Raw genomic sequence first — 25,471 nt, 5'->3', positions numbered from 1 at the left:
AACCAATTATGCTGCATGGGTGTTTCTGGATTCATTCCACCCATATTGATTTATCCCGGGAAAAAATGGAGGGAGGTACTTACTGATGGGGTTCTATTAGGCACAGTTGGTATTGTACAGGAAACAGACTGGATGACGGGTGAAATTTTTTTGTACTGACTGAAATACTTCTGTTCTTTTGAGAAACTCACAAAGGAAAATGAAGTTATTCTTCTTCTAGATCCGTATGCAAGCCACAAAAGTTACGAAGCTATCAAATTCTAGAAATTTGTGGTAAGATCTTATGGGACCAAACTGCTGAGGTCATCGGCCCTAAACTTACACACTACTTAATCTAACTTAAACTAACTTACGCTAAGAACGACACACACACCCATGCCCGAGGGAGGACTCGAACATCCGACGGGGGGAGCCATGCGGACCGTGACAGGACGCCCCAGACCGCGCGGCTACCCAGCGTGGCTACGAAGGTATCAATTATATCAAAGAAACAAATCTGTCCTTTTCTTGGTAAAATTTATGGGAAATCAACAACTATTGCTCTTTCTGAAAGTGGCCCATCAACCCGGACATATTTTCAGATCATTTGTTTGCGCCAGCGTCAACCACGCACATTCCAATATCCAAGCCCAAGTTGAACCAACCTGATATTGCCAATGGACCGGTCACTCTTTGTGAAAATGAAACTGGAACAAAGCAATACAAAACCCTGACATTTCCAATGTCATGAATATGCATATTTCAAAACTGAAAACCTCTCCATCACCAACCGTGCCAATGGCAAACATCAGCCCTGTTCCATTCATTTCAAGTTACAAGTTACGTCTAGTGCTCCAGAAAAGGCAAACATCCTTGCTTGTTCTGCAAAGAATTGTATTCCCAGTTAAGACGTGATGGACATTGCTTCAAATGTCAACATTAGAAGAAACTAGTGCACACTGAATGTGACAGCAACAAAGCAAGATCCTTGAGAAGTCAACAGAACTAGTTTTAGATATTCAGTGTTATTTTGTTCTGAAAAATAATTAACATTCAATACGTCAGTCTAAATTGACATATTGTGCAAATTTTAGAAATTCATAAAATATAACGGTTTATATTAAGTTAAAACGATTTACTCGAGAGCAGAAGATGAACAATTAAAAGAGGAAAATTTTAAGACACAAAGCAATTACACTAGTCAACAGCCATTTTGCATCCGGGATGTGATACATCAACAAGTATGTATTTTGGTGTGTAGAATCCGAATGTACCTTTCAAAATGTTCTAGCAAGTACCATTTTGTATTTCTAAAGGTTTTTTTATCTTTCGTAATCAGTATTTCGCTATTTGCTATTCTTCTGTTTTGATGTTTAACTGGTTGTTTGTGATTTGGAGAGGAGAGTTAGAAGGTCTACAAATCGTCAGTAAATGTTTCGTGTGGTAATCCAGTGGTGTGAAAGAGGTCCTCATTGAGTGTTTCTTGTAAAAGATAGTGCAACCTTTTTGTGTTTAAAACTAACACTGAGAAAAATGGCAACTAGTAAATCTTGTTGCTATCTAAACCACCCATGCAAATTTTGTTATGTGTATGGGAAATTGACTCCAATAGCCCAAAGAAAACCAATCTCTGATTTGGTTAAGAAGGCATATAAATTGAATTTTTCACCTCATATTGCCTACATAGCCTTAACCGAGTGGATGAAAGAAAAACGCCGAGCCATGCCATTCGCTGTTCCGATGGTGTGGTGTGAGCCTGATGACCATTATTCAGAGTGCTACTTCTGTCTTACAAATATTTCGGGACATTCAAGCAAAACCAGACTTAAAATAAAGTATCCAAATGTATCTTCTGTGCATTTGTCTGTGCCCCATGATGAGGGACTGCCTGTTCCTGATTGTAACTTGAAAGCCACGGAACCAGACACCATGTCAAGTGAATCAGGAAGTATTGAACATATAGAAGAGTACTGTCCTCAGTATAATGACACTTCACCTCAGCTTTTTAACCAAAAGGAATTGAACGATTTGGTTCGCGATCTAAAACTTTCGAAACAGCAAGCTGAGCTCTTGGGGTCGAGATTGCAACAACAGAACATTCTAGATCAAGAGATGCTTCCTTCGCTTAATATTTCGATATGCAGAATTCACTGTGTGTATGTAGAGATGTCAATGGTCTGATGATGCAACTAAGTGTACAAATAATCCACAGGAGTGGCAACTATTTATTGACCCCAGTAAAATCAGCTTGAAAGCATTACTGCTACATAATGGCAATACATTTCCATTGCTACCTTTGGCTTACGCAGTAGACATGAAAGAAACTTAAGAAACTGCTGCTAGAGGCAATCAAATATAAGGGTTATGAATGGCAGCTTTGCTGTGATTTAAAAGTTGTTGCAGTCCTTACAGCTTTACAGGCTGGATTCACGAAATGCTGCTGCTTTTTGAGCCTTTGGGATAGCCGTGAGACCAAGAACCACCATACAGTTAAGGAATGGCCTTTAAGGAAGTCATATGTACCTGGAAACGCAAGTGTGAACAATCCCATTGATTGAGTCCAATAAATTCATTTTGTCTCCTCTTCATATCAATTTGGGCCTTATCAAGAACTTTGTAAAAGCTCTGTATAAAGAAGGTGGCGCCTTCAATCGCTTAAAAGAAAAGTTTCCTAAATTAAGTTAGGCAAAGCTGAAAAAGGATATATTTGTTGGAACACGAACAAGAAAATTTCTGAAAGATCCAATCTTTGATACCAAACTCACAGATGTCCAATTAGCTGCTTGGTCTTCTTTTAAAGCAATTGTGAAGGGCTTTTTGGGTAACAGAAAAGACAAAAACTATGTTACCATTGTATTACAAACCAGATGAAGAAAAAAAAATTGTTAACTGGTGTTATGATCCACATCTCTATAAAATGCAAAAACCGAAATGGTCTCCCCCATTCGGTTTGTTGCAGTTATCACTCGTTCCTATCGTGTAATATGACTCAAAATCTATCCCAGTAATTTTTATAAAAATTAGTAATTTGTTTATGCACGATTGCGCACACTTTATTGAGTGTGAAACATTAAAAGGAAAGTGACCTGCGCAAAGAGTCAGGCTCCGTCGCCAACAACGATCGAAAAGATTTGTCGTAGCGTTTGCCCTTTAACATTTATCCTGTCAACTATCACATTGTTAATAACGGAAAATAATTTCCTAAATGACCCCGCAGTAGTTGTGAAATTTTTAGAATAAAGCCGTCAAGATCGCTTAGTATATTTCTTTGTTTATCATGTTTCAGCTACTGCTATCGTCAGATAAAAACTTAGAAACCTTTGACTAATGAGGGAATCAGCTGACATTGAACTTCGTTTTATGATTTCTAAATTTCGATCTATGATAATAGTCGAAGTGTCGTAAAACATAAATAAATATTTTAAGCGCCCTAGGTGGAAAAATTTACTGAGTATTGATTCAGCATAAAAGAACACAAGCATACTTCGTATATACAAACAGCATGTAAAGCAATGTAATAGAACTGTTTACGTAAGTCTCCAAGACTCGTACTAACTGAAACAATTGGTTTCTCGCATCATGTAATGAACTGACAACACTTATCACATGACAAGAATCAGCATTTGTTTTTCCTTTACCACTCGCAATTTACGTTCACAGCAATGAAAATTACTATATTTTTGGCTAACGGCCCACGATGCAACCTGGATTGTTGCTAATTTTTTCGCGGCACGAGCTGTGAAGCACAAAGTTGTAAAATGCGTTTAATACTCAGTACGCCACTTGCATGTGATGAATAGGAAAACAAGGAAACGGTTTCTCCGTGGATGTCTGCGTAGTATGATGAATATGCCCCCAAAATTTCATGTATCTAGGAAGAGTGGTTAAGACTGAGTGTTGTGATGTACGTTAATCAGTTTCTCCTTTCACAAATAAAGATGATTTCATTGGCGTATCAAATGCTTCTGAAAATTGTACAGAAGCTCTCGGTAATGACGTAATTACTCTGATTAATTACTTGTGAGAAAATATAGATTTATCTTGTGTCACAGTCCAAATGATGTCATTAGGTTCGTGAGCTGCTTCTTCTGGAGTGATACGTTAATGCTAGACGATATTAAGCGCGTTCTACATTTTGTTTCAAAGTTTTTTTGATAGGCAAAAGAACTGCTGTTAACCTCAGCCGCTCGCCGTTAGCTGTATATTCTGTTAGTTTGTGCAAAAGAACCTGTCAAAACGCCACAGCTGTCACTTTCTGCTGCGTCTTGCAGTAAAAACTATCTTTGCAACACGTTGCCGAAGATAATCTGAGTATTTATGGAAGCGAATGAAAAAAAAAATGGTTAAGGGAGACGAAAGTTTAGTACTCATGCGGGACTGGAACAGATGGTAGGAAAAGGAAGAGAAGGAAAAGTAGTGGGTGAATATGTACTGAGGGTAAGGAATGAAAGAGCTACCCGCCAGGTAGAAAATTGCACAGAGCATAACTTAATCATAACTAACATTTGGTTTAAGAATCACGAAAGGTGGCCGTATACATGGAAGAGACCTGGAGACACTGGAAGGTTTCAGTCAGATTATATAATTGTAAGAGAGAGATTTCGGAACCAGGTTTTAAATAGTAAGACATTTCCTAGGGCAGATGTGCACTCAGACACGTTTTATTGGTTGTGAACTGTAGATTAAAACTGAAGAAACTGCAAAAAAGTAGGTAAGTGTCAGGAAGTCTTTTCTGAAAATACTTGTACGGAGTGTCGCCGTGTACGGAAGTGAAAGAGGGTCGATAAACAGTTTATCAAGAAGAGAATAGAGGCTTTTGAAATGTGGTGCTAGAGAAGACTGCTGGAGATTATATGGGTAGATGACGTAACTAATAGGGAGTACCGAATAGAAGTGGGGAAAAAAGGAATTTGTGGCAAAACTTGCCTAGAAGAAGGGATCGGTTGGTAGGACACGTTCTAAGGTATCGAGGGATTACTAGTTTAGTATTGCATGGAGGGTAAAAATCATAGAGGGAGACCAAGAGATGAATACATTAAGCAGATATTCAGAAAAATGTAGGTTGTAGTATTTACTTGGAGGTGAAGAGGCTCCCACATGATAGAGTATCATGGAGAGCTGCATGAAACTGGTCCTTAGGCTGAAGACCACCACAACAACAACTGTTCTGGCATTCTGACACTGACAGTTATCCTGCTGGAAGGTGCCATCCCTGTCAGGGAAAATAACTAGCATGAATGGAAACAGTCCACAGCTATCATGGTGCTTTCGATTACTACCCCACGTGCCGTGGATGCCCAGGTGAATTTCCCTCCGTGGCATAATACTACGCCATCGGCCTTCTTCCGTAGCGCTGAGGATATTTTGAGTATCGTTCATCTGGATGACTGCATATCCGGTCAAGACCATCGACCTGGTGTAGCAAGAAATGTGACTGAAGCGATCAGGCGAGAAGTCTCCATTGATCCACAAGAAATGTGACTGAACCGATCATGCGAGAAGTCCCCACCGATCCACGGCCCACTCTCGATGATCCTGTGCCCACTGCAACGTAATGACGGTGTGGCAGGGTCAACATGGAAACACGTAGGGATCATCTACTGCGGAGCCCCATGTCCAACAATATGCGTTCAACAGTGCGCTCCGAAACACTAGCATTGTACTGTACCATTAGGTCGCAGCTCAGATCGCCGCCAATCCCTTACATAGCGGACAAGCCTCCGATCTCAACGTTCTGAAGAGGCGTGGACGTCCGACAGCTTGCTGCGTATTCCTTGTTTCCCCGTCTTTCGACCACTTTCCATAGAAGCTCACGATAGTGGCACGCAAACAGCCAACCAGCTTCGTCGTTTCCGACGTGCTAGTTCCCAGGCGCTGGGCCATATCAGTCTGGATCTTTATGAAATTCGATTACGTCAATGAGTTTCCTCATTTGTGGCCCCTGTCATCGCTAGACTGATTCCCCATTCGTCTGTGCTCCACTTATATATCTTCGCCGAGCGAGGTGGGGCACACTGGACTCGTATTCAGGATGACGACGGTTCAAACCCCGTGTCCGGCCTTCCAAATTTAGGTTCTCCGTGATTTCCCTAAATCACTCGAGGCAAATGCCGACTTGGTTCCTTTGAAAGGGCACGGCTGATTTCCTTCCCAATCCTTGACACAAACCGAGCTTGTTCTCTGTCTCTAATGTCTTCAATGTCGACGGGACGTTAAACCCAATCTTCCTTCCTACTGCGGCATCACCAGGTGGCATACATCCTCGCGGTGGGGAGTCTTCATAACGTTTCGACTCATTAGATCAAAAGCTGATAAATAGCGCATCACTGCAGATACCGAATAGTATAAAGCTCGCAATTGTGATGCAGGTTAAGTTGTGCTGAAAAATAGTTGTTAAGAAATAAAATTCGATACGTTGCGCCTTTTCCGAGTTAATGAGCATTGGGTTAGCCAATCAGGACGTTGCGGGTGCAAATTCATGAGGCCCGCCAGAAACGGTGTCGCCATATGTGTTCTTCGTTTCATAAAACCGAACACGAGAGAAATAAAAAAAACTGGAAATGAATTGGTAGTAAGGATCGAACCGGAGACAAAAGGGTGAACGGTATCATGAGCTGTCATCTACGCTATGAGAACAAGTGACACTAATTTTATCTGGCAGCTCGCTTGAATTTACGTGTGCAAAGGGCTGATTGGCTAACTTAAGTCCTAACTCGGAAAGGGCGCAAAGCATCGAATTTTTTTTAACATATATTTCTCAGCACAACTTACCTTGCAACACGCATACAAGTTTTTCAGACTGTTTCTGACCGGAATGTATATGTGTTTCGCTTTAGATTGAGAAATAGATGTGTTTGCGCATGTTAACATCAGTGTGTAATTCCGTACACGATATAAACATTCGACGTGGGACGGGAATAAAGATCGAACCCGTGGCAACAGATTAGCAGTCGTTATTACTTTCATAGGTGCCATGTTTGAACAAACGACGTCAGTTTTGTTGAAGAGGCACCTGCGGTGTTGGGGACACTTTATGTTACGAATTGTTATTTAAATATTTGGTAAATTGTTATTTAAATATTCGCTAAATTCGGTATCAAATTATCCATTTCCATTGCATTTCAAGGCATTATTTTGGTGACAATGAAATAACTGAGTAAAGAATAAGTCACAATAAAACAGTATCAATTTTCTAAGTATCCTGCAAATGTCCAGATTATTTTAGAGTTTTGATGTTTTAGGGAAGAAGCGTCACCATTTTTGCACTAGTTATTTTGAAGCTATTCAGTTTGTTCTTATCCACTGATCTTGAAGATCGGACGTGATAGATTCGGGAGGACTCAGGATCGAGAAGCTCCCCTGTTGTAGTTATGCAAGAAACCAAGTACGAACACCATTTACTCTAAGCATTGTGTGATGGCCTAATGTTAAATTTGCGAAAAATGTTACCTGAAAAGAAAAACAAAAAATGAGCGTACAGGAAATCAAATTTTAAATTGACTTTCGGATTCGAGGAACTCGATCCAAGATGGAAAACATGGCCAAAGAAATCCTCAAAGTTGTAAAAAGCCGTTTTTCATAAATAAGTAAAAAACTATAGCACTCATCGAAAAAAGTTACAGTAGGAAGTTGTATATCCTAAAAAGATCTATGGATCGATTGTTTATAGCTGTCGATTGATTTACAACGTTTCGAGATATTTCGAAAGAAACGAAAGTCTCGTTAACATTCACGTTCCCATACTTGCTATATCCCACAGAAGTCACAGAAGTACTGTTGCAAAATTAAAAGATATTAATTATTTTTCGAGCTATATCGTTTTCTTGAAAAAAAAAAAAAAAAAAGGAGGTGCTATTGATAACTGGCCAGATCATGTCAGTGGATGACCCTACGGTAACGGTTTCAGGCTTACTTCCTTCACAAAATGTACTTGCTATTAAATAAGTTTTACGATTCTACAGGGTTATTACAAATGATTGAAGCGATTTCACAGCTCTACAATAACTTTATTATTTGAGATATTTTCACAATGCTTTGCACACACATACAAAAACTCAAAAAGTTTTTTTAGGCATTCACAAATGTTCAATATGTGCCCCTTTAGTGATTCGGCAGACATCAAGCCGATAATCAAGTTCCTCCCACACTCGGCGCAGCATGTCCCCATCAATGAGTTCGAAAGCATCGTTGATGCGAGCTCGCAGTTCTGGCATGTTTCTTGGTAGAGGAGGTTTAAACACTGAATCTTTCACATAACCCCACAGAATGAAATCGCATGTGGTTAAGTCGGGAGGGCGTGGAGGCCATGACATGAATTGCTGATCATGATCTCCACCACGACCGATCCATCGGTTTTCCAATCTCCTGTTTAAGAAATGCTGAACATCATGATGGAAGTGCGGTGGAGCACCATCCTGTTGAAAGATGAAGTCGGCGCTGTCGGTGTCCAGTTGTGGCATGAGCCAATTTTCCAGCATGTCCAGATACATGTGTCCTGTAACGGTTTTTTCGCAGACGAAAAAAGGGCCGTAAACTTTAAACCGTGAGATTGCACAAAACACGTTAACTTTTGGAGAATTGCGAATTTGCTGCACGAAAGCGTGAGGATTCTCTACCGCCCAGATTCGCACATTGTGTCTGTTCACTTCACCATTAAGAAAAAATGTTGCTTCATCACTGAAAACAATTTTCGCACTGAACGCATCCTATTCCATGAGCTGTTGCAACCGCGCCGAAAATTCAAAGCGTTTGACTTTGTCATCGGGTGTCAGGGCTTGTAGCAATTGTAAACGGTAAGGCTTCTGCTTTAGCCTTTTCCGTAAGATTTTCCAACCCGTCGGCTGTGGTAAGTTTAGCTCCCTGCTTGCTTCATTCGTCGACTTCCGCGGGCTACGCGTGAAACTTGCCCGCACGCGTTCAACCGTATCTTCGCTCACTGCAGGCCGACCCGTTGATTTCCCCTTACAGAAGCATCCAGAAGCTTTGAACTGCGCATACCATCGCCGAATGGAGTTAGCAGTTGGTGGATCTTTGTTGGACTTCGTCGTGAAGTGTCGTTGCACTGTTATGACTGACTGATGTGAGTGCATTTCAAGCACGACATACGCTTTCTCGGCTCCTGTCGCCATTTTGTCTCACTGCGCTCTCGAGCGCTCTGGCGGCAGAAACCTGAAGTGCGGCTTCAGCCGAACAAAACTTTATGAGTTTTTCTACGTATCTGTAGTGTGTCGTGATCATATGTCAATGAATGGAGCTACAGTGAATTTATGAAATCGCTTCAATCAATTGTAATAGCCCTGTATTAACCACAAGGATCAAAAAATGACTCCGAAAACTTGCACTTTTGTTGCGGTTGTTGTTATTTAACTATTTCATTTAATGAAAATAAATCGTAAAGAAAGAAATAGATGACATTTTTTCACTAACTTTTTAAAAAATTCTGTGACTTGTTATTTAACTATTCCATTTCGTAAAGAAAGAAACTGAAACATTTTTTCATTTGTTTTCAAAAAAATTCTATGACCTTCTGGAACTGGAATGACTTCAAAAATATCTAGTAGATGCAGTCAACATTTTACAGCGATGCTCTTGATGAAGGTTAATGTTGAATACTTATATTTTAAAGAACTAAATACTAGGATATGTGTCATTCATGTTTAGTATTAGTAACTGAGTACTAAAGAGAAGCGTGTAAGCGGGGAGAGCGTCATCTTGAGCGGGTGGCGGAGTGGGCGGACTCGGCGTGCGCTCGCTCCGAAAACATTCTAAACGGTTAGAGCCTGCACAGTCTTCGATATCTCGAAACTCTCCGTTGCTTAGTCCGGAACCAGGAAACTTCCAGAGAGGCTCTTTCACTGGTGACGCCATTACGTAGGACATTAACTCTGTCTACAAGTGAAATATAGTCCAGAACTACATTTGTTTTGTGAATAACTTACTGATTAGTTATCAGCCCATTATAAAACGTATGTGAACTATAAGTGGCAAGATACTTTTACAACTTTTGTGAGTATTAATTTTCTAAATATAATGGTCTAGAATTTTGGGCTAGTTTTAAAAAAGAATAGTCTGCACACTTGCTTTTCGACAAGAATAAATTCCTCACGTATAATTACGACACAAAATTTCTCAGCACATAGTTTTCATTATTTTACTCCACTGTGAAAGTGTTCAATCGAATAATCTAATGTTGGATATTGTTGCAAAATAAGTTGTGTTGAGAATTCGTTTTAATCTAGTCAAGCTACCCCAGAATATATAAAAAAGGATTTTCGTTCGTGTTCCAGAAGCCGATATACGGAAGTTATTCTGGCGCGGGCCATTTAGAATCAGTTTTAAGAGCGAGCGCGCCTGTTATCGCCATCTGCTGCAGTTGAAGCACTCCGCGCTTACGTACTTCACTTGATTTCTCATCTACTAATGCTAATAATCAACAAAATATGTCCTTCCCCTTAGCTGAGTGGTCAGCGCGTCTGATTACTAATCAGCGGGCCGGGTTTTGCCGGCCGGATCAGAGATTTTCTCCACTCAGCAACTGGGTGTTGTGTTGTCCTCATCATCAATTCATTGTCATTCTAGCATCAACTGAAAAGACTTGCAATTCGGCAGCCGGAGTTCCCCAGGTGAGGAATCCCGGCCATCAGTGCCATACGATCATCACAATGAAACATGTACTTCTATTTTTTTCTAGAAAATATAAGTATTCAGTACTAACCTGCATCAAGCGCATCATCGTAAAATATTAATTGCCTCTACTAGCTATTTTTAAAGTTATCTATGTTCGAGAAGATCGTTGAATTTATTTCTAAATTAGTGAAAAAATGTCAGCAATTTCTTTCCTTAAGAATTATTTTCATAAAATGAAAACTGAGACAGTTAAACAAACATGCCCAACAAAAGCGCAAGATTCTCGAAGTCCTTTTTCGATCCTTGCAGTTAATGGAATCGTAAAAATTATTTAACAGCATGGTAGTACAGCTCTTTGTGAAGGAAATAAGCCGTTACTGTAGGACCATCTGCTGAAACGATTTGGTCAGTTATCAAGAGCGTCCTTTTTTTTAAAAAAATCGATGTATCCAGAAAAATAATAACTATTTTTTTTAATTTTTCAAACAGTTATTTTTTGACTTACTGTAGGATATAGCAAATGTGGAAACGTGAACGTTAACGATATATTTAACGTGAATGTCCACGAGATTTTTAGCGATTTTTTCGATTTATCTGGAAACATAATAAATCAGTCGATACTTCTAAAAAAATCTGTCGACAGATTTCCCCTGTTACATGTTTTGATCGGAGGTATATTTTTTTCTTTTTTAAAAAAATAGCCAAATCTTGCAACTATGAGGATTTTTTTGGTCATGTTCGCCATCTTGAATCGAGTTTCATGAAGCAGAATCTCTATTTAAAATTTAATTTGCTATGTAACCATATTTTTTCATAATTTTCGCAATCACTTCTTCGTAATGGTTGGACTAGTCCTCAGCGTTTCCGCTCGCCGCGGCCGTCGACGCACTCTGTCGTTTCCAGTTTGAGCAAATCCAGCTGGTAGTCGCTGTCACAGTTGATCAGATTTTCCGTCAAGTGCATTTCCGAGTCCCAAACAGATGTTGCTATGATCAAGACGAACACTCAGTACGCGGGAAAATTTTAAAATTCTTAAATCACATTGGATTCATATTGAGGGAAACTACCAATTGACATAGCAGTAAAAGTCTTTGCCAATCATTTCTGTATGAAGGGAGCAGCTTGTTTTCGTCGTTTGTTCTTTACACTGGATACTGTGACATGGAATAGGGAAATTCATCAGCAATCTTAAATTAGTAATGTAATCAGTAGTTGTAGCGAGTAGTCATAGCTGTTAAAATTTCTTCAATTCCATCGTTGCGGATGATACAGTAACCAATGTAAGATCATACTTTTTATCCTGATACTGTTCTGTATGTCGAAGAGCCAGTAGCTCCGGGAACACTGGGTTACAACTCTCACGCAAAACAGCACATCTACTATTCTTAAGCAGTCGACTTGTGGAGTCTTTGGATAGTGGATTCAAGGTATAATATTTAACGTTTTGCGATATTTTTATGAACTCTTTATTTCAATTATTGTTATTATTACCATTTTTACTGTATTAGGCAGCACGACAGCAGGTTTAATTTGTAACAAAAATGAAAAAATTAATGCACCTGAGAAAAATATTACCTGCTCTACATTTCCCATTTTTTCCGAATTTCAGTGATCTATCTGAATAGTTAAGCTGCGATGGTGGTCCCATAAGTGCCCGACTCAACAAAGAAAACACAAAAATTTTGGAAAAAAATATATTTATTTTTCAGCATAATCTCCTTTCAGCTCTGTGCACTTTTCCCAGCGATGTTCAATAAGTTCGATACCCTTTTTATAATGAGAACTGTCTTACTCCTCAAAACAGCCATTAACTGCCGACATCACGTCTTAAGCAAGTTGAAAATCTTTGACCATAGAGCCATTTTTTCATGTTTGGGAACAGAAAATAATCCGAGGCTGTTAAATTTGGTGAATAGGGTGCATAAGGTAGCAATTCAAACTTTAATTCATTAATTTTGTCCCTTACAATAACGGACTTGAGAGCTGGTGCATTGTCCTGAAGAAACACTTTCTTCCTTTCCAAATGCGGCCGTTTTTGCTTAATTTATTCGCCCAAACGTTGCAATAAGTTCGCATAATACTCGCCGCTGATAGTTTTTCCTTTTTCAAGGTAGCCAGTGAAAATTATCCTATGCGCACCCCAAAAAACCGACGCCACGACCTTGCCTGCAGATGAAACGCTCTTCGCCTTCTTTGGAGTTGGTTCTCCAATTTGTGTCCATTGTTCTGATTGCTCTTTTGTCTCGGGAGTGAAGTGGTGGACCCATGCTTTATCCATGGTTATGAAACGGCACAAAAAATCAGCTTTGTTGCTGCGAAACTTCGCCAAGCGGTCAATTGAAACATCTTCACGACACTGTTTTTGCTGGAGTGTGAACAAACGCGGCACAAACCTTGCACACAATTTCCTCATGTCCAAATTTTCAGATAATATGCACTTTTTTTAAATGCCTACTTCGTCTGCTAGCTTGCGCACTTTCAGTCGACGATCATCCAGTATCGCTTTGTGGATTTCTTCGCCATTTATGGAGTCGTCACTTCATTTGGACGACCACTGCGATGCTTGTCTTGGCAGCTCTTGCGGCCTCGTTTAAACCCAGGTACCCAATATTTTACTGTTGTCAGCGAAGGAGCAGACTCTCGCAAAATAGAATCTAGCCCAGCTTTAATGTTGGTTGCGCTGAGGGCTGTCAAAAAAAAAAAAAAAAAAAATGTGTCAACTAACGATGACCAGTTTTCTCCTATTTCACAAGTTTACTCACAACGTTCACTACTGATGGCTGCCAAACAAATACTAAACAATGTGGCGTCTTCAAACTTCAAACATATGCTTCATAGATTGTATGCTTTCTAATCCAGAAATATTTTTCAAGAACGACTGCCATCTCTCGGTCAGGCCGGGTACTTATGGGTCCACCCTCGTATAATAAAGATGTCCAAGTGTACATCTTTTGAGCTTCTATCACTGGCTGCTTACATTCCCACGCAAAAGTTCTTTACTCTTCAGATATACATACTATTTGAAAACTGAATTTTTTGTGTTCTTCCCGTGTGTAGTACAAATTAAGGGAAAATAATCACTAATAGGATAAGATAAAAGAAGAGTGGCATGGTCGCAGTGACAGTAATTTGGTTTCGTCTGCTGGACATTAAAATCTTTTACAGGAGGTAGACAAAACAATAGGAACACTGCGAGTAGTGCACGCTTATCCAATCCGAGACGGCTGGAAGCTTTTTAGAACGCCAACAGGTTTCCTGTACAATATTAGGCACGGTAATGGTAGTCGTTTAGTTAGTTGGTTTCATATTCCATGTATAATTTTGCACGGTAAATCGTAATGTTGTGGAACGAGTCATTCTGCATTCAAATCGTAAGCTAATTTGTAAACATGGCAACATGCTGAATATTTGTAAGATTTTTTTAATATACTGTTGTGAGTTTGTAATGCCCATCCACCACCGTTTACGCATTACGATAATAGAATTTGTTGCACGGAATAGAAAGAGTTACCAAGGAGAAACCTTTTCAGTTTGTTTTCAAATTTTACATTTCTGACTGCCGGACATGTTATATCACTGGGAAAGTGATTAAAAATTTTAGTTGCGGCATTGTGCCCCCTTTTTGTACTAAAGACAACCTTAACGTGGAATAATGAACGTCACTTTTCCTTTCGGTATTGTAATAATGTACATCATTGTTCCTTTTGAACTGCAGTGGATTGTTTACAATAAATTCCTCGAGAGAATAAATATACTGTGCAGCAGTAATCAGAGTACTCAACTCCTCAAACAGGTGTCTACACGATGATGGTGATTGAGCACCACATGTTATTCTTACAGCATGTTTTTGAGCGATGAAGACTTTCTTTCTTAAACATAAGTTACCGCAGAGCATTACTCCACATGACATTAGAGAATAAAAATAAGTAAATTATCTCATGATACTGGTTTGTTTCTCTCGAAGGCTTGCAATGATTCTAATTGCAAATGTGGCTGGACTCAGTTGTTTTAAGAGTTCCAAAATGTGCTTTTTCCAGTTTAAATTCTCATAAATAAGAGCACATAGGAATTTTCAAATTTCTGCACTATTTGTTATTTCTTCGCAATGTGTTACATTTTTCATCTGTGTAGTACCCCTAGACGTGCAGAATTAAGTACGCTGTGGCATTTTAAAATTGAGGGTGATTCCATTCGTAGAAAACTAATCAATGATATTTTTAATAACGCTGTATACCATTTCTCCTGTTTCTATATGTACTCTGATACGCCAAAACATTACGACAACTGCCCACCGGGATATTGGATGCAGTCTGGTGGCGTTGAGGGCACGTGACGCGGTAATACGTGAATCAGTAATTTATTTCGTTCCAAAGACGGATAAACAAGCTATTAATCAGGAGGTCATAATATTTTGGCTCATCAGTATATGCCTGGATTGTTTGCAATACTAGTGTCATCTGCAAAAAGAATTTATATTGCTTGTTGTATATTACTCGGAAGATCATTTACATGTATGAGGAACAGTAGTGGGCCTGAGATTAGGCCTTGGGGAACCCCAAATGTCATTTCTCCCCAGACAGAATTACGTCCCCACACTATACTGGTTGGATTACGAAGTACAACTTTATTCAATCTTTTGGCTAGATATGTCATTATCCATTGATTGGCTATACCATCAATCCTATAAAACACCGATTTATCTAGGAGAATGCTGTGATTAATACAGTCAAATGACTTAGGTCTGAGAAAATGCCAGTTGGTGCTATTTTATTATGTAATGCCTGTAAAATTGTGAGTGAACATGTAAATAACATTGCCAGTAGAACAACTCTTCTGAAATCCAAACTTTGATATTCTGAGGATATTACTGTTGTTAAGGTGAGATACTACTCTGAAATAGACCACCTTCTCAAAAATTTTGGAAAATGATGTCAACAGTGAGAAGGTCGGTAGTTATTGGCATCTCTCATACCATCTTTCTTAAATACAGGTTCGACAACGGCATATTTCAGTCTCTCTGAAAAAAATACTTTAGTCTGTGATGCTTTACACATTTTAGAAAAGACTGGACTTTTTTTATATGGGAACAAATCTTTGGCACTCTATTAGAAACAACATCAAAACGAGATGAGCTTTTATTGTTGACGGAATATATCGTTTTCGTACTTGCAGAAAGAGAAGTTGGTGATACATTCATATGACTGAATTCTATGAGAGTTACTTTTTCAATATACTGCTGTGGTTTTTCTCTTGTACTGCTTGTTCTACACTTTCTACTATACTCAAAACAATATTACGAGGGTTGGAACTTAAATAGTGGCAACTATTTATTCACATCAGATACAAAAGAGTTACATGTTTGCACCTGTTACTGTCCTTCAAATTACTCACCAGCGATCTGTAGAACCCTTTGCTAGCGATGTGGAAGACGTAGCATACCGTTCGCAGAACCTGTTCTGTTAATGGTGCGAATGGAGCGGTCTACTGCCTGTCGAATCTCTGGAACAGTTCTGAAGCGAATGCCACGAAGTGGTTCCTTCATCTTCGCAGTCAAATCAAAGTCACAAAGACTTAAGTCCGGGGAGTGTGGTGGATGCTTCAGTACTTTCCCAGTCCCAACGACCGAACAGAGCACCCACACAGCTTGTGCTGTATGCGCCCGCGCATTGTCGTGAAAAATGATGGGTGGGTTGCGCAGAAAGTGTCGCCGCTTTCGCAAAGCTGATCGCAGGTGATGATCCAAAAAGGTTATAGTAACACTGTGTACTGACGGTCTGCCGTGGAGAAACGTAATGCGTTAGGAAAACACCATCACAGTCGTACACGAGAATCACCATAACTTTCACCATAAGGGGGCTTTGACGCACTTTCGACTTTCGCGGCGACCGATAATGGCGCCATTCGTTGGACTGGCGTTTCAGTTTTGGCTTCGTGACATTCGCTTCAGGGATTCGTCGGGCAGTAGACCGCTCCATTCGCACCATCAACAGAACAGGCTCTGCTAACGGTATACTGCGCCTTCCACATCGCTGGCAACGGATTCTACACAGCCCGCATCTCGTGGTCGTGCGGTAGCGTTCTCGCTTCCCACGCCCGGGTTCCCGGGTTCGATTCCCGGCGGGGTCAGGGATTTTCTCTGCCTCGTGATGGCTGGGTGTTGTATGATGTCCATAGGTTAGTTAGGTTTAAGTAGTTCTAAGTTCTAGGGGACTGATGACCATAGATGTTAAGTCCCATAGTGCTCAGAGCCATTTGGATTCTACACAACGCTGGTGACTACTTTAAAGGACAGTAACAGGTGCAAACATGTAACTCTTTTGTATCGGTTGTCAATAAACCGTTGCCACTATTTAAGTTCCAACCATCGTTTTACACACAATTGCTATGTGTGACTCATCATTTATAGCCCTATGTGCGCATGTTCCTTGATTTTTTTAAATAACCTTGCTTAGTAATTTTGAGTAGTTTATGCAGTATGCAATTACTGCTTTATTTGTTCTTGCCAAAAGATACATTTCCCCTTTCCTTTCATAAGATACTTTAAACCACCTAGTGATCTACGGGTTCTTACATGGCTGTTTAATATCTTTTCTGATTAGCTTATGTGGAAAGCTATTTGCAAATAATGATATGAATTTATCATGGAATATATTAAATTTTCCGTTAGCATTTGGTTCATTACAAATTTCACCCCAGGTTATCTCTTGTAAACTGTTCTTAAAACAATTTGTCCCGGAGTCGTTAATTATACTAACTGATTTCCACTGAGGTGTATCCACAGTGTAAGGGACTATGTTATTTATCCTAACTGTGCGTCACCAACAAAGAGACCATTTGTTACTGAGTAAACACATTTTTTCGCTTTGAGCCTCACCGAAGAAAACATTATCAATTAAGTTTCTATTGTCTTTGGAAATCTGTGGTGTGGTCTTATGGGACAAACTGCAGAGTTCATCAGTCCCTAAGCTTACAAACTACTTAATGTAACTAAAAACTAACTTACGCTAAGTACAACACACACACACCCATGCCCGAGGGAGGACTCGAACCTCCGACGGGGAGGGCTGCGCGGATCGTGACAAGGCGCCTCAGATCGCGCGGCTAACCCGGCCGGCCCTACTGCCTTTATTTACTCAATTACTGAGATCAAATTTTAATATCTAAATAAGGTTTCCAGATGACGATGTGTTTTTGGTGTTGCCATATTTTTGCCCATCCCCTGTACTCGGCGTTCTTTGTCGCAGAACGGCTACGCAGCTGGTTTGTAAGCACGGCCGGCGCGCTAGACGTCACGTTCTTCCTCGGCCTTCGCCCAGGATGAGCTGAGGCGAGCGACGCAGCTGAAAGGCTTATCGCAGAAGGTCGCGGGAAGACCGAAGTGCGCTTCCTAGCTTTGAGCCGCGTGATTCATGTCTTTGTTTAAAACTGAACTTTAACGAAACAAAGACCTGGCCTACGCCGGGCTTCCGGACCCATGTTTATCGTGCATTGTGTTCCCTTTAGCCTATTGTGCAGCAGGGAGCCAATGTGGCGCCTTTGATAAGGCGCTGGGGAGGAACGATGTCCAAGTCCCCCGTTCGGCCGTCCAGACGTACATTTCCCGTGGATTCACTAATCCCAAACTAGGGAATACTTCCATAACTGTTTCAAATTGGCCTCAGCCTACTTCCTTAGCAATCATTGGCAATCTCAGCTTGCGCTAGGCCTCTACTAACCTCGTTCCTACTGTGTGGCGATGTATACGTATCGCATAGTTTCTTTACGCGGTTGTACCAGGTGATAAAAAAGTCAGTATAAATTTGAAAACTGAATAAATCACGGAATAATGTAGATAGAGAGGTACAAATTGACACACATGCTTGGAATGACATGGGGTTTTATTAGAACCAAAAAAAAAAAAAAAAATACAAACGTTCAAAAAATGTCAGACAGATGGCGCTTCATCTGATCAGAATAGCAATAATTAGCATAACAAAGTAAGACAAATCAAAGATGATGTTCTTTACAGGAAATGCTCAATATGTCCACCATCATTCCTCAATCATAGCTGTAGTCGAGGAATAATGTTGTGAACAGTACTGTAAAGCATGTCCCGGAGTTATGGTGAATCATTGGCGTCGGATGTTGTCTTTGAGCATCGCTGGAGATGTCGGTCTATCACGATACACTTGCGACTTCAGGTAACCACAAAGCCGATAATCGCACGGACTGAGGTCTGGGGACCTGGGACGCCAAGCATGACGAAAGTGGCGGCTGAGCACACGATCATCACCAAACAACGCGCGCAAGAGATCTTTCATGCATCTAGCAATACTTTGTTTTTTTTTTTTTTTTGTTCTAATGAAACCCCATGTCATCCCAAGCATGTGTGTCAATTTTTACCTCCCTATCTACATTATTCCGTGGTTTATTAAGTTTTCAAATTTATACTGACTTTTTGATCACCCGGTATATCGAACTCGCACACTAGCACCGACACAAAAAAGGATCAAAACTCACTTGAAACATCCAATGATTTCTAGTGTTTCATAGATACCATGAGATGACCATGCAGGAATGGCGGACGAATAATGGCAAACATAAAGTTAGGTTCAAGATACTAATTCTGAACAGTATTCATAGTTAATTAACGTTACGTTATTACAATGTGTTTGTAAATACACAGTGGACACATAAATAAGATTAACAGAATCTGATAGTCTGGAAACAAAACATGTTTCCAGAGTCGTGACATGTAGCTTCTGTTAATGTGCTTCTGCCTCATTAACATTTAAGTGACTGTACTGATAGCTGTCACAGAGTAACACTTATCTATATGATGTTGAGAGAATGTTACTTGTCACGCTGTTAACATTATTTTCTGTCCTTGAATCTACATAGTTAGATTATTTCTAGAAAGAGGGGCTCATCATATGTTCTTAATTTTGTTTCGAAAGCTCTCAGTTTTACACTTACTTTACATCTACATGCATAATCCGCCAACTCTGACGGTGTTCAGAGAGGGATACTTCTGGTACCACTGACTTATCCAGCTTTCTTTATTCCACTCGCGAGTAGCACGTGAGAAGAATGACTTTCAGTAAGCTCTAATTGCTCCAATTTTCTCATTTGTGGTCAGTTCGCGTCGTATATATGGAAAGAAATAACATGTTGTCCGATTCTCCCAGTACTCTCTCGAAATTTCACTAGTAAACCTCACCGTGATGCACAACGCCTCTCGATAGCGTCTGCCACTGGAGTCTCTGTAACGCTCTCGCGCCGACGAAACGAACCCATGACACAACTCGTCGCTCTTCGTTGGATATTCTCTCTCTCTTCTATCAGTCCTACCTGGTAAAGTCTCAAGTTCATGACCAATAGTAAAATATCGATCGGACAAGCTCTTTGTAAGCTACTTCCTTCGTGGATGAGCTACATTTCCTTAAGATTCTTCCCATGAATTTCTGTCTGACATCTGATTTTCTTACTACTTGTTTTATGTGGTCCTTCCACTTAAGGTTGCTCTGGATAGTCACTCATACATACCTTACTGTCTTCTAGCATTGCTAGTTTGTTATAGACAACGGAATCAGTCTTAGAGATCTTTCGATGTTTTCTACCAGACATTTGTACACATTCTAAACAGTAACGTTCCTACCACACTTCCTTGGGATACTCTGGAAATTACCTTTACATCAGTAGATTTTGTTCCGTTAAGAGCGACATTCTGAGTTATATCTGCAAGGAATTCTTGACTGCAGTGGCAAATCTATTCCAATATTTGATAACCTCGTATTTTTCCCACTAATGTAGGACAATGTAGGACCGTGTCAAATGCCATCCTGAAGTCAGGGGAACCTGAGGGTCGTTGTCTGTAGCGCTGTGGATCTCATGGAGGAACAAAGCGAACTGAGTTTGGCAAGATCTCAGCAGAATCCATGTTGACTTCTGTAGAATACACTCCTGGAAATGGAAAAAAGAACACATTGACACCGGTGTGTCAGACCCACCATACTTGCTCCGGACACTGCGAGAGGGCTGTACAAGCAATGATCACACGCACGGCACAGCGGACACACCAGGAACCGCGGTGTTGGCCGTCGAATGGCGCTAGCTGCGCAGCATTTGTGCACCGCCGCCGTCAGTGTCAGCCAGTTTGCCGTGGCATACGGAGCTCCATCGCAGTCTTTAACACTGGTAGCATGCCGCGACAGCGTGGACGTGAACCGTATGTGCAGTTGACGGACTTTGAGCGAGGGCGTATAGTGGGCATGCGGGAGGCCGGGTGGACGTACCGCCGAATTGCTCAACACGTGGGGCGTGAGGTCTCCACAGTACATCGATGTTGTCGCCAGTGGTCGACGGAAGGTGCACGTGCCCGTCGACCTGGGACCGGACCGCAGCGACGCACGGATGCACGCCAAGACCGTAGGATCCTACGCAGTGCCGTAGGGGACCGCACCGCCACTTCCCAGCAAATTAGGGACACTGTTGCTCCTGGGGTATCGGCGAGGACCATTCGCAACCGTCTCCATGAAGCTGGGCTACGGTCCCGCATACCGTTAGGCCGTCTTCCGCTCACGCCCCAACATCGTGCAGCCCGCCTCCAGTGGTGTCGCGACAGGCGTGAATGGAGGGACGAATGGAGACGTGTCGTCTTCAGCGATGAGAGTCGCTTCTGCCTTGGTGCCAATGATGGTCGTATGCGCGTTTGGCGCCGTGCAGGTGAGCGCCACAATCAGGACTGCATACGACCGAGGCACACAGGGCCAACACCCGGCATCATGGTGTGGGGAGCGATCTCCTACACTGGCCGTACACCACTGGTGATCGTCGAGGGGACACTGAATAGTGCACGGTACATCCAAACCGTCATCGAACCCATCGTTCTACCATTCCTAGACTGGCAAGGGAACTTGCTGTTCCAACAGGACAATGCACGTCCGCATGTATCCCGTGCCACCCAACGTGCTCTAGAAGGTGTAAGTCAACTACCCTGGCCAGCAAGATCTCCGGATCTGTCCCCCATTGAGCATGTTTGGGACTGGATGAAGCGTCGTCTCACGCGGTCTGCACGTCCAGCACGAACGCTGGTCCAACTGAGGCGCCAGGTGGAAATGGCATGGCAAGCCGTTCCACAGGACTACATCCAGCATCTCTACGATCGTCTCCATGGGAGAATAGCAGCCTGCATTGCTGCGAATGGTGGATATACACTGTACTAGTGCCGACATTGTGCATGCTCTGTTGCCTGTGTCTATGTGCCTGTGGTTCTGTCAGTGTGATCATGTGATGTATCTGACCCCAGGAATGTGTCAATATAGTTTCCCCTTCCTGGGACAATGAATTCACGGTGTTCTTATTTCAATTTCCAGGAGTGTAGATTTTCGTTCTCCAAAAGTCATAATTCCTGAGCATAAAAAATGTTCCATATTTCTGCGGCAGATTGACGTCAACGCTATATCCTTATAATTATGTGTATCTGTCCTACGACCCCTCTTGAAAACTGGAATGATCTGCAATTTTTTCCAGTCGCTAGATACCCTTCGTTGGGTCAAAGAACTACGATAAACTGTTGCTAGAAGGGGAGAAATTTCTTTCACATAATCTATGTAGAATCTTACAGGTATCTCATCTGGTCCCGATGACTTTCCACTACTAATCGATTGTTGCCGCTTTTCTTTTCCATGATAAGTTATCTCAGAATCGGTCTGTTTGACATTCGTACGATGTTTGAATGGAGAGACATTATTACGCTCTTCCGCGGTGAAACAGTTTCGGAAGGCTGAATACAGTACCCAATGTTACCTTGTTAAAGATATTCACGCTACGCTTTAGAGCCCCCACTCCTAATCCTAGACAAAGACGAAGTTCACATGACACACTAAACCACAAACACACACACACACAAACACACACACACACACACACACACACACAGACACACACACACAGAATTCGGCAGGGATTAACGTCGCTTGGGAATCAGATTCTGTAATCACTGTACTGACTGCTACTCAAGTGATTATTTCCACTGGTAGTGCTGACTTTCGAGACGGTCTATACGCTGCTGCTATTGCTTCGTTGTTTTACTGGTGTCAGTATCAGTGATGTAAATGAACAGCCGATTGGAGCATCTATACTGTGTTCTGAAACTCAGCCCAGTTCATGTACGATGCTGCAGTATCTGTTACGAGTGTTTTCAGAGAACCATCCTGCATTCTTTTTTTAACTGTTTGGGGAAATCACACGGATAACTGAAAGGGAAGTGCGGAGCCGTGTGAACTCTTCGTCATTGTTAAATCGTTTCCAGCAAGTCGCGCTGTCTTTCGGACTCATTCGCGTAATGTCTGATAACTAAGTTTCCGTGTTTATCTTTTAACGCTTTGAGTCACTTTAGATATCGATCACAAGTACTGCAACTGAATTACCAACTTTGTCTTCCTTTTTATTTTATTTACTAGCTGCGGGTGCGTGTTTAATCCAATCTTCCATTAGTTCATCTCTTCCTTCGCCCCTCTCTATCCATCTCCTCCGGCTCCTCTCTCTGTCCATGTGTTCCTGCCTCTCTCTCTGCCCACCTTTTCCTACTCCCTCTCTCTATCCATCTTGTCCTGCTCGCTCTCTCTGTCCATGTCCTCCTCCCCCTATCTCCTTTTCTCTCTGCCCTCTCCCCCAAATCTCTTTACCATTCTAAGTTCATCTACTTCTCTCCTCCATGTCCGTGGAAATAGGTTCTTATAATTACAACTGCGGTAAATATTTCTAAATGAATTCGCAGTTGGCGAATCCGGATTGACATCAGCTATTGGCTACACTTGAAAATTTGTGCTTTGTTCATAGATGTCTGAAGGACACTGTAATGTGAAGATACAGGATACAGGCACTCTATAAACGCAGACATTGTAGCCATCAATAATGTATCTTTGCCTCGACGGTCTAATATGACGATAAAATATTTGTCTCTCAGTGAGGAAGCCACGAAATGTGCGAGCGTAAGGGTTGTGGACTCCTTGACATACCGAACTTTGGAGTGACCCTGAAGGCATGTTCGGATAGCCGAAGTGGTTAAGACGACCGCTCGCGATAAGCTGGAAATTTTGGGTTCGAATCCCGGGCCGGCACAAATTTTCATGTGTTGCAAACAGCTCATGTCAATCCGGATCCGAAAAGTGCGAATTCATTTCGTAATATTTACCACAATTGTGATGGTCCTGAAGGACATTGTATTGTGAAGATAAACACAATGTATAAACACAGACATTGTAACCATCGATAAAGTTATCTATTAAGTCATTAATATAAACCGTAAACAGTAAAGGCACTCAGCACTCCCTTGGGGCACTCTCGAAGTTACCATTAAGTCTGACGATTTTATTCCGTTAAGGAAGAGTTCTGTAAGCTAGGAAGTCCCGTGTCCAGTCACAAATGTGGTCCGACACGAGGTGTTCACCAAGCGACAGCGCCGAACTGTGTCAAACTCCGTCTATGAAAACGAGATCAGCCTGGGCACCTTTTTCTGCGGAGGTCGGAGTTTCATGGACGAACGGAGCGAGATGAGTTTCGCAAGATCTCTGTTCTCAGAATCCACGTTGGTGCATAATTGTGTATGTTCCTTGAGTTTATAGAGCAGGCTGTACCAGGCCTCATCTCAAGAAATGAAATTATGAGGATTCTATTGGCCACAAGGCACCGTAACCTGACCTCAATACTCGCAGGTTTGTGTGCAAACATTAAATTACACGCACCACAAAATTTATAAGGATAAATTTAATGAAATGGTAATTAAATGGACACCCTAGCTGCAAACAGGCGTTGATGTACTTCATTGGGGACATGTTGAAAATGTGTGCCCCAACCGGGACTCGAACCCGGGATCTCCTGCTTACATGGCAGACGCTCTATCCATCTTTTTTTTTTCATCATTGATCGTTGTGTTTGGTCGTTGCGGACATCACAAGACATCTTGTCTAAGTTCGGTGGTTGATCCTTCCACTCAGTTTTTTTATTACAGAGGCCAACTGGCTCTCTGACCGAACACGCTGAGCTACCGTGCCGGCTCATTTTTTTTTTTTAATCTCATTTTGCTCGTTTTTTTAGTTCGTTGTATCTGCTCGGGGCGGACATCGCAAGAAATCCATTTCAGTTCGTCGTTGTTCCATTAACTCAGTTTTTTTATTACAGAGGGCAGTTAATGCTCTGACCGAACACGCTGAACTACCGTGCCGGCAGATCCACATTCCCAACATGTCCACATCACTACATTCGTAGTGCGCCTAATAGATGTTCGCCCATCATACTCATTACTCGTGGCAGATTAATCTACCAAGTCCCGTACGAGTTCGGGCATAGCGTGTGCGTTCCCACAAGAAGGTCAATGGCCGGGAAGCCATATTTTAACTATATAAGGCGGTAGTATCTGTTCCCGAAAGAACAGTTACCGTGGATGACCATGCAGCTTTGCTAGAAATGTTCTTTCGGGAACAGATACTACCGCCTTATATAGTTAAAATATGGCTTCGCGGCCATTGACCTTCTTGGGCGAACGCAGACGCTATGCCCGAACTCGTACGGGACTTGGTAGATTAATCTGCCACGAGTAATGAGTATGATGGGCAAACATCTATTAGGCGCACTACGAATGTAGTGATGTGGACATGTTGGGAATGTGGATTTCACGGGGAGCGTGCAAGGGATAAGTCCCTGCAGACGCACTATCCTCTGTGCCCACGGTGGCTCAGATGGCTAGAGCGTCTGGCATGTAAGCAGGAGATCCCAGGTTCGAGTCCCCAATGAAGTACATCAACGCCTGTTTGCAGCTAGGGTGTCCATTTAATTATCATTTCATTTCTAGCAAAGCTGCATGGTCATCCACGGTAACTGCTCT

The sequence above is a fragment of the Schistocerca piceifrons genome, chromosome 1, assembly GCF_021461385.2.
Source record: "Schistocerca piceifrons isolate TAMUIC-IGC-003096 chromosome 1, iqSchPice1.1, whole genome shotgun sequence".
Lineage (NCBI taxonomy): Eukaryota > Metazoa > Arthropoda > Insecta > Orthoptera > Acrididae > Schistocerca > Schistocerca piceifrons.
Note: the sequence above shows the minus strand (reverse complement) of the source record.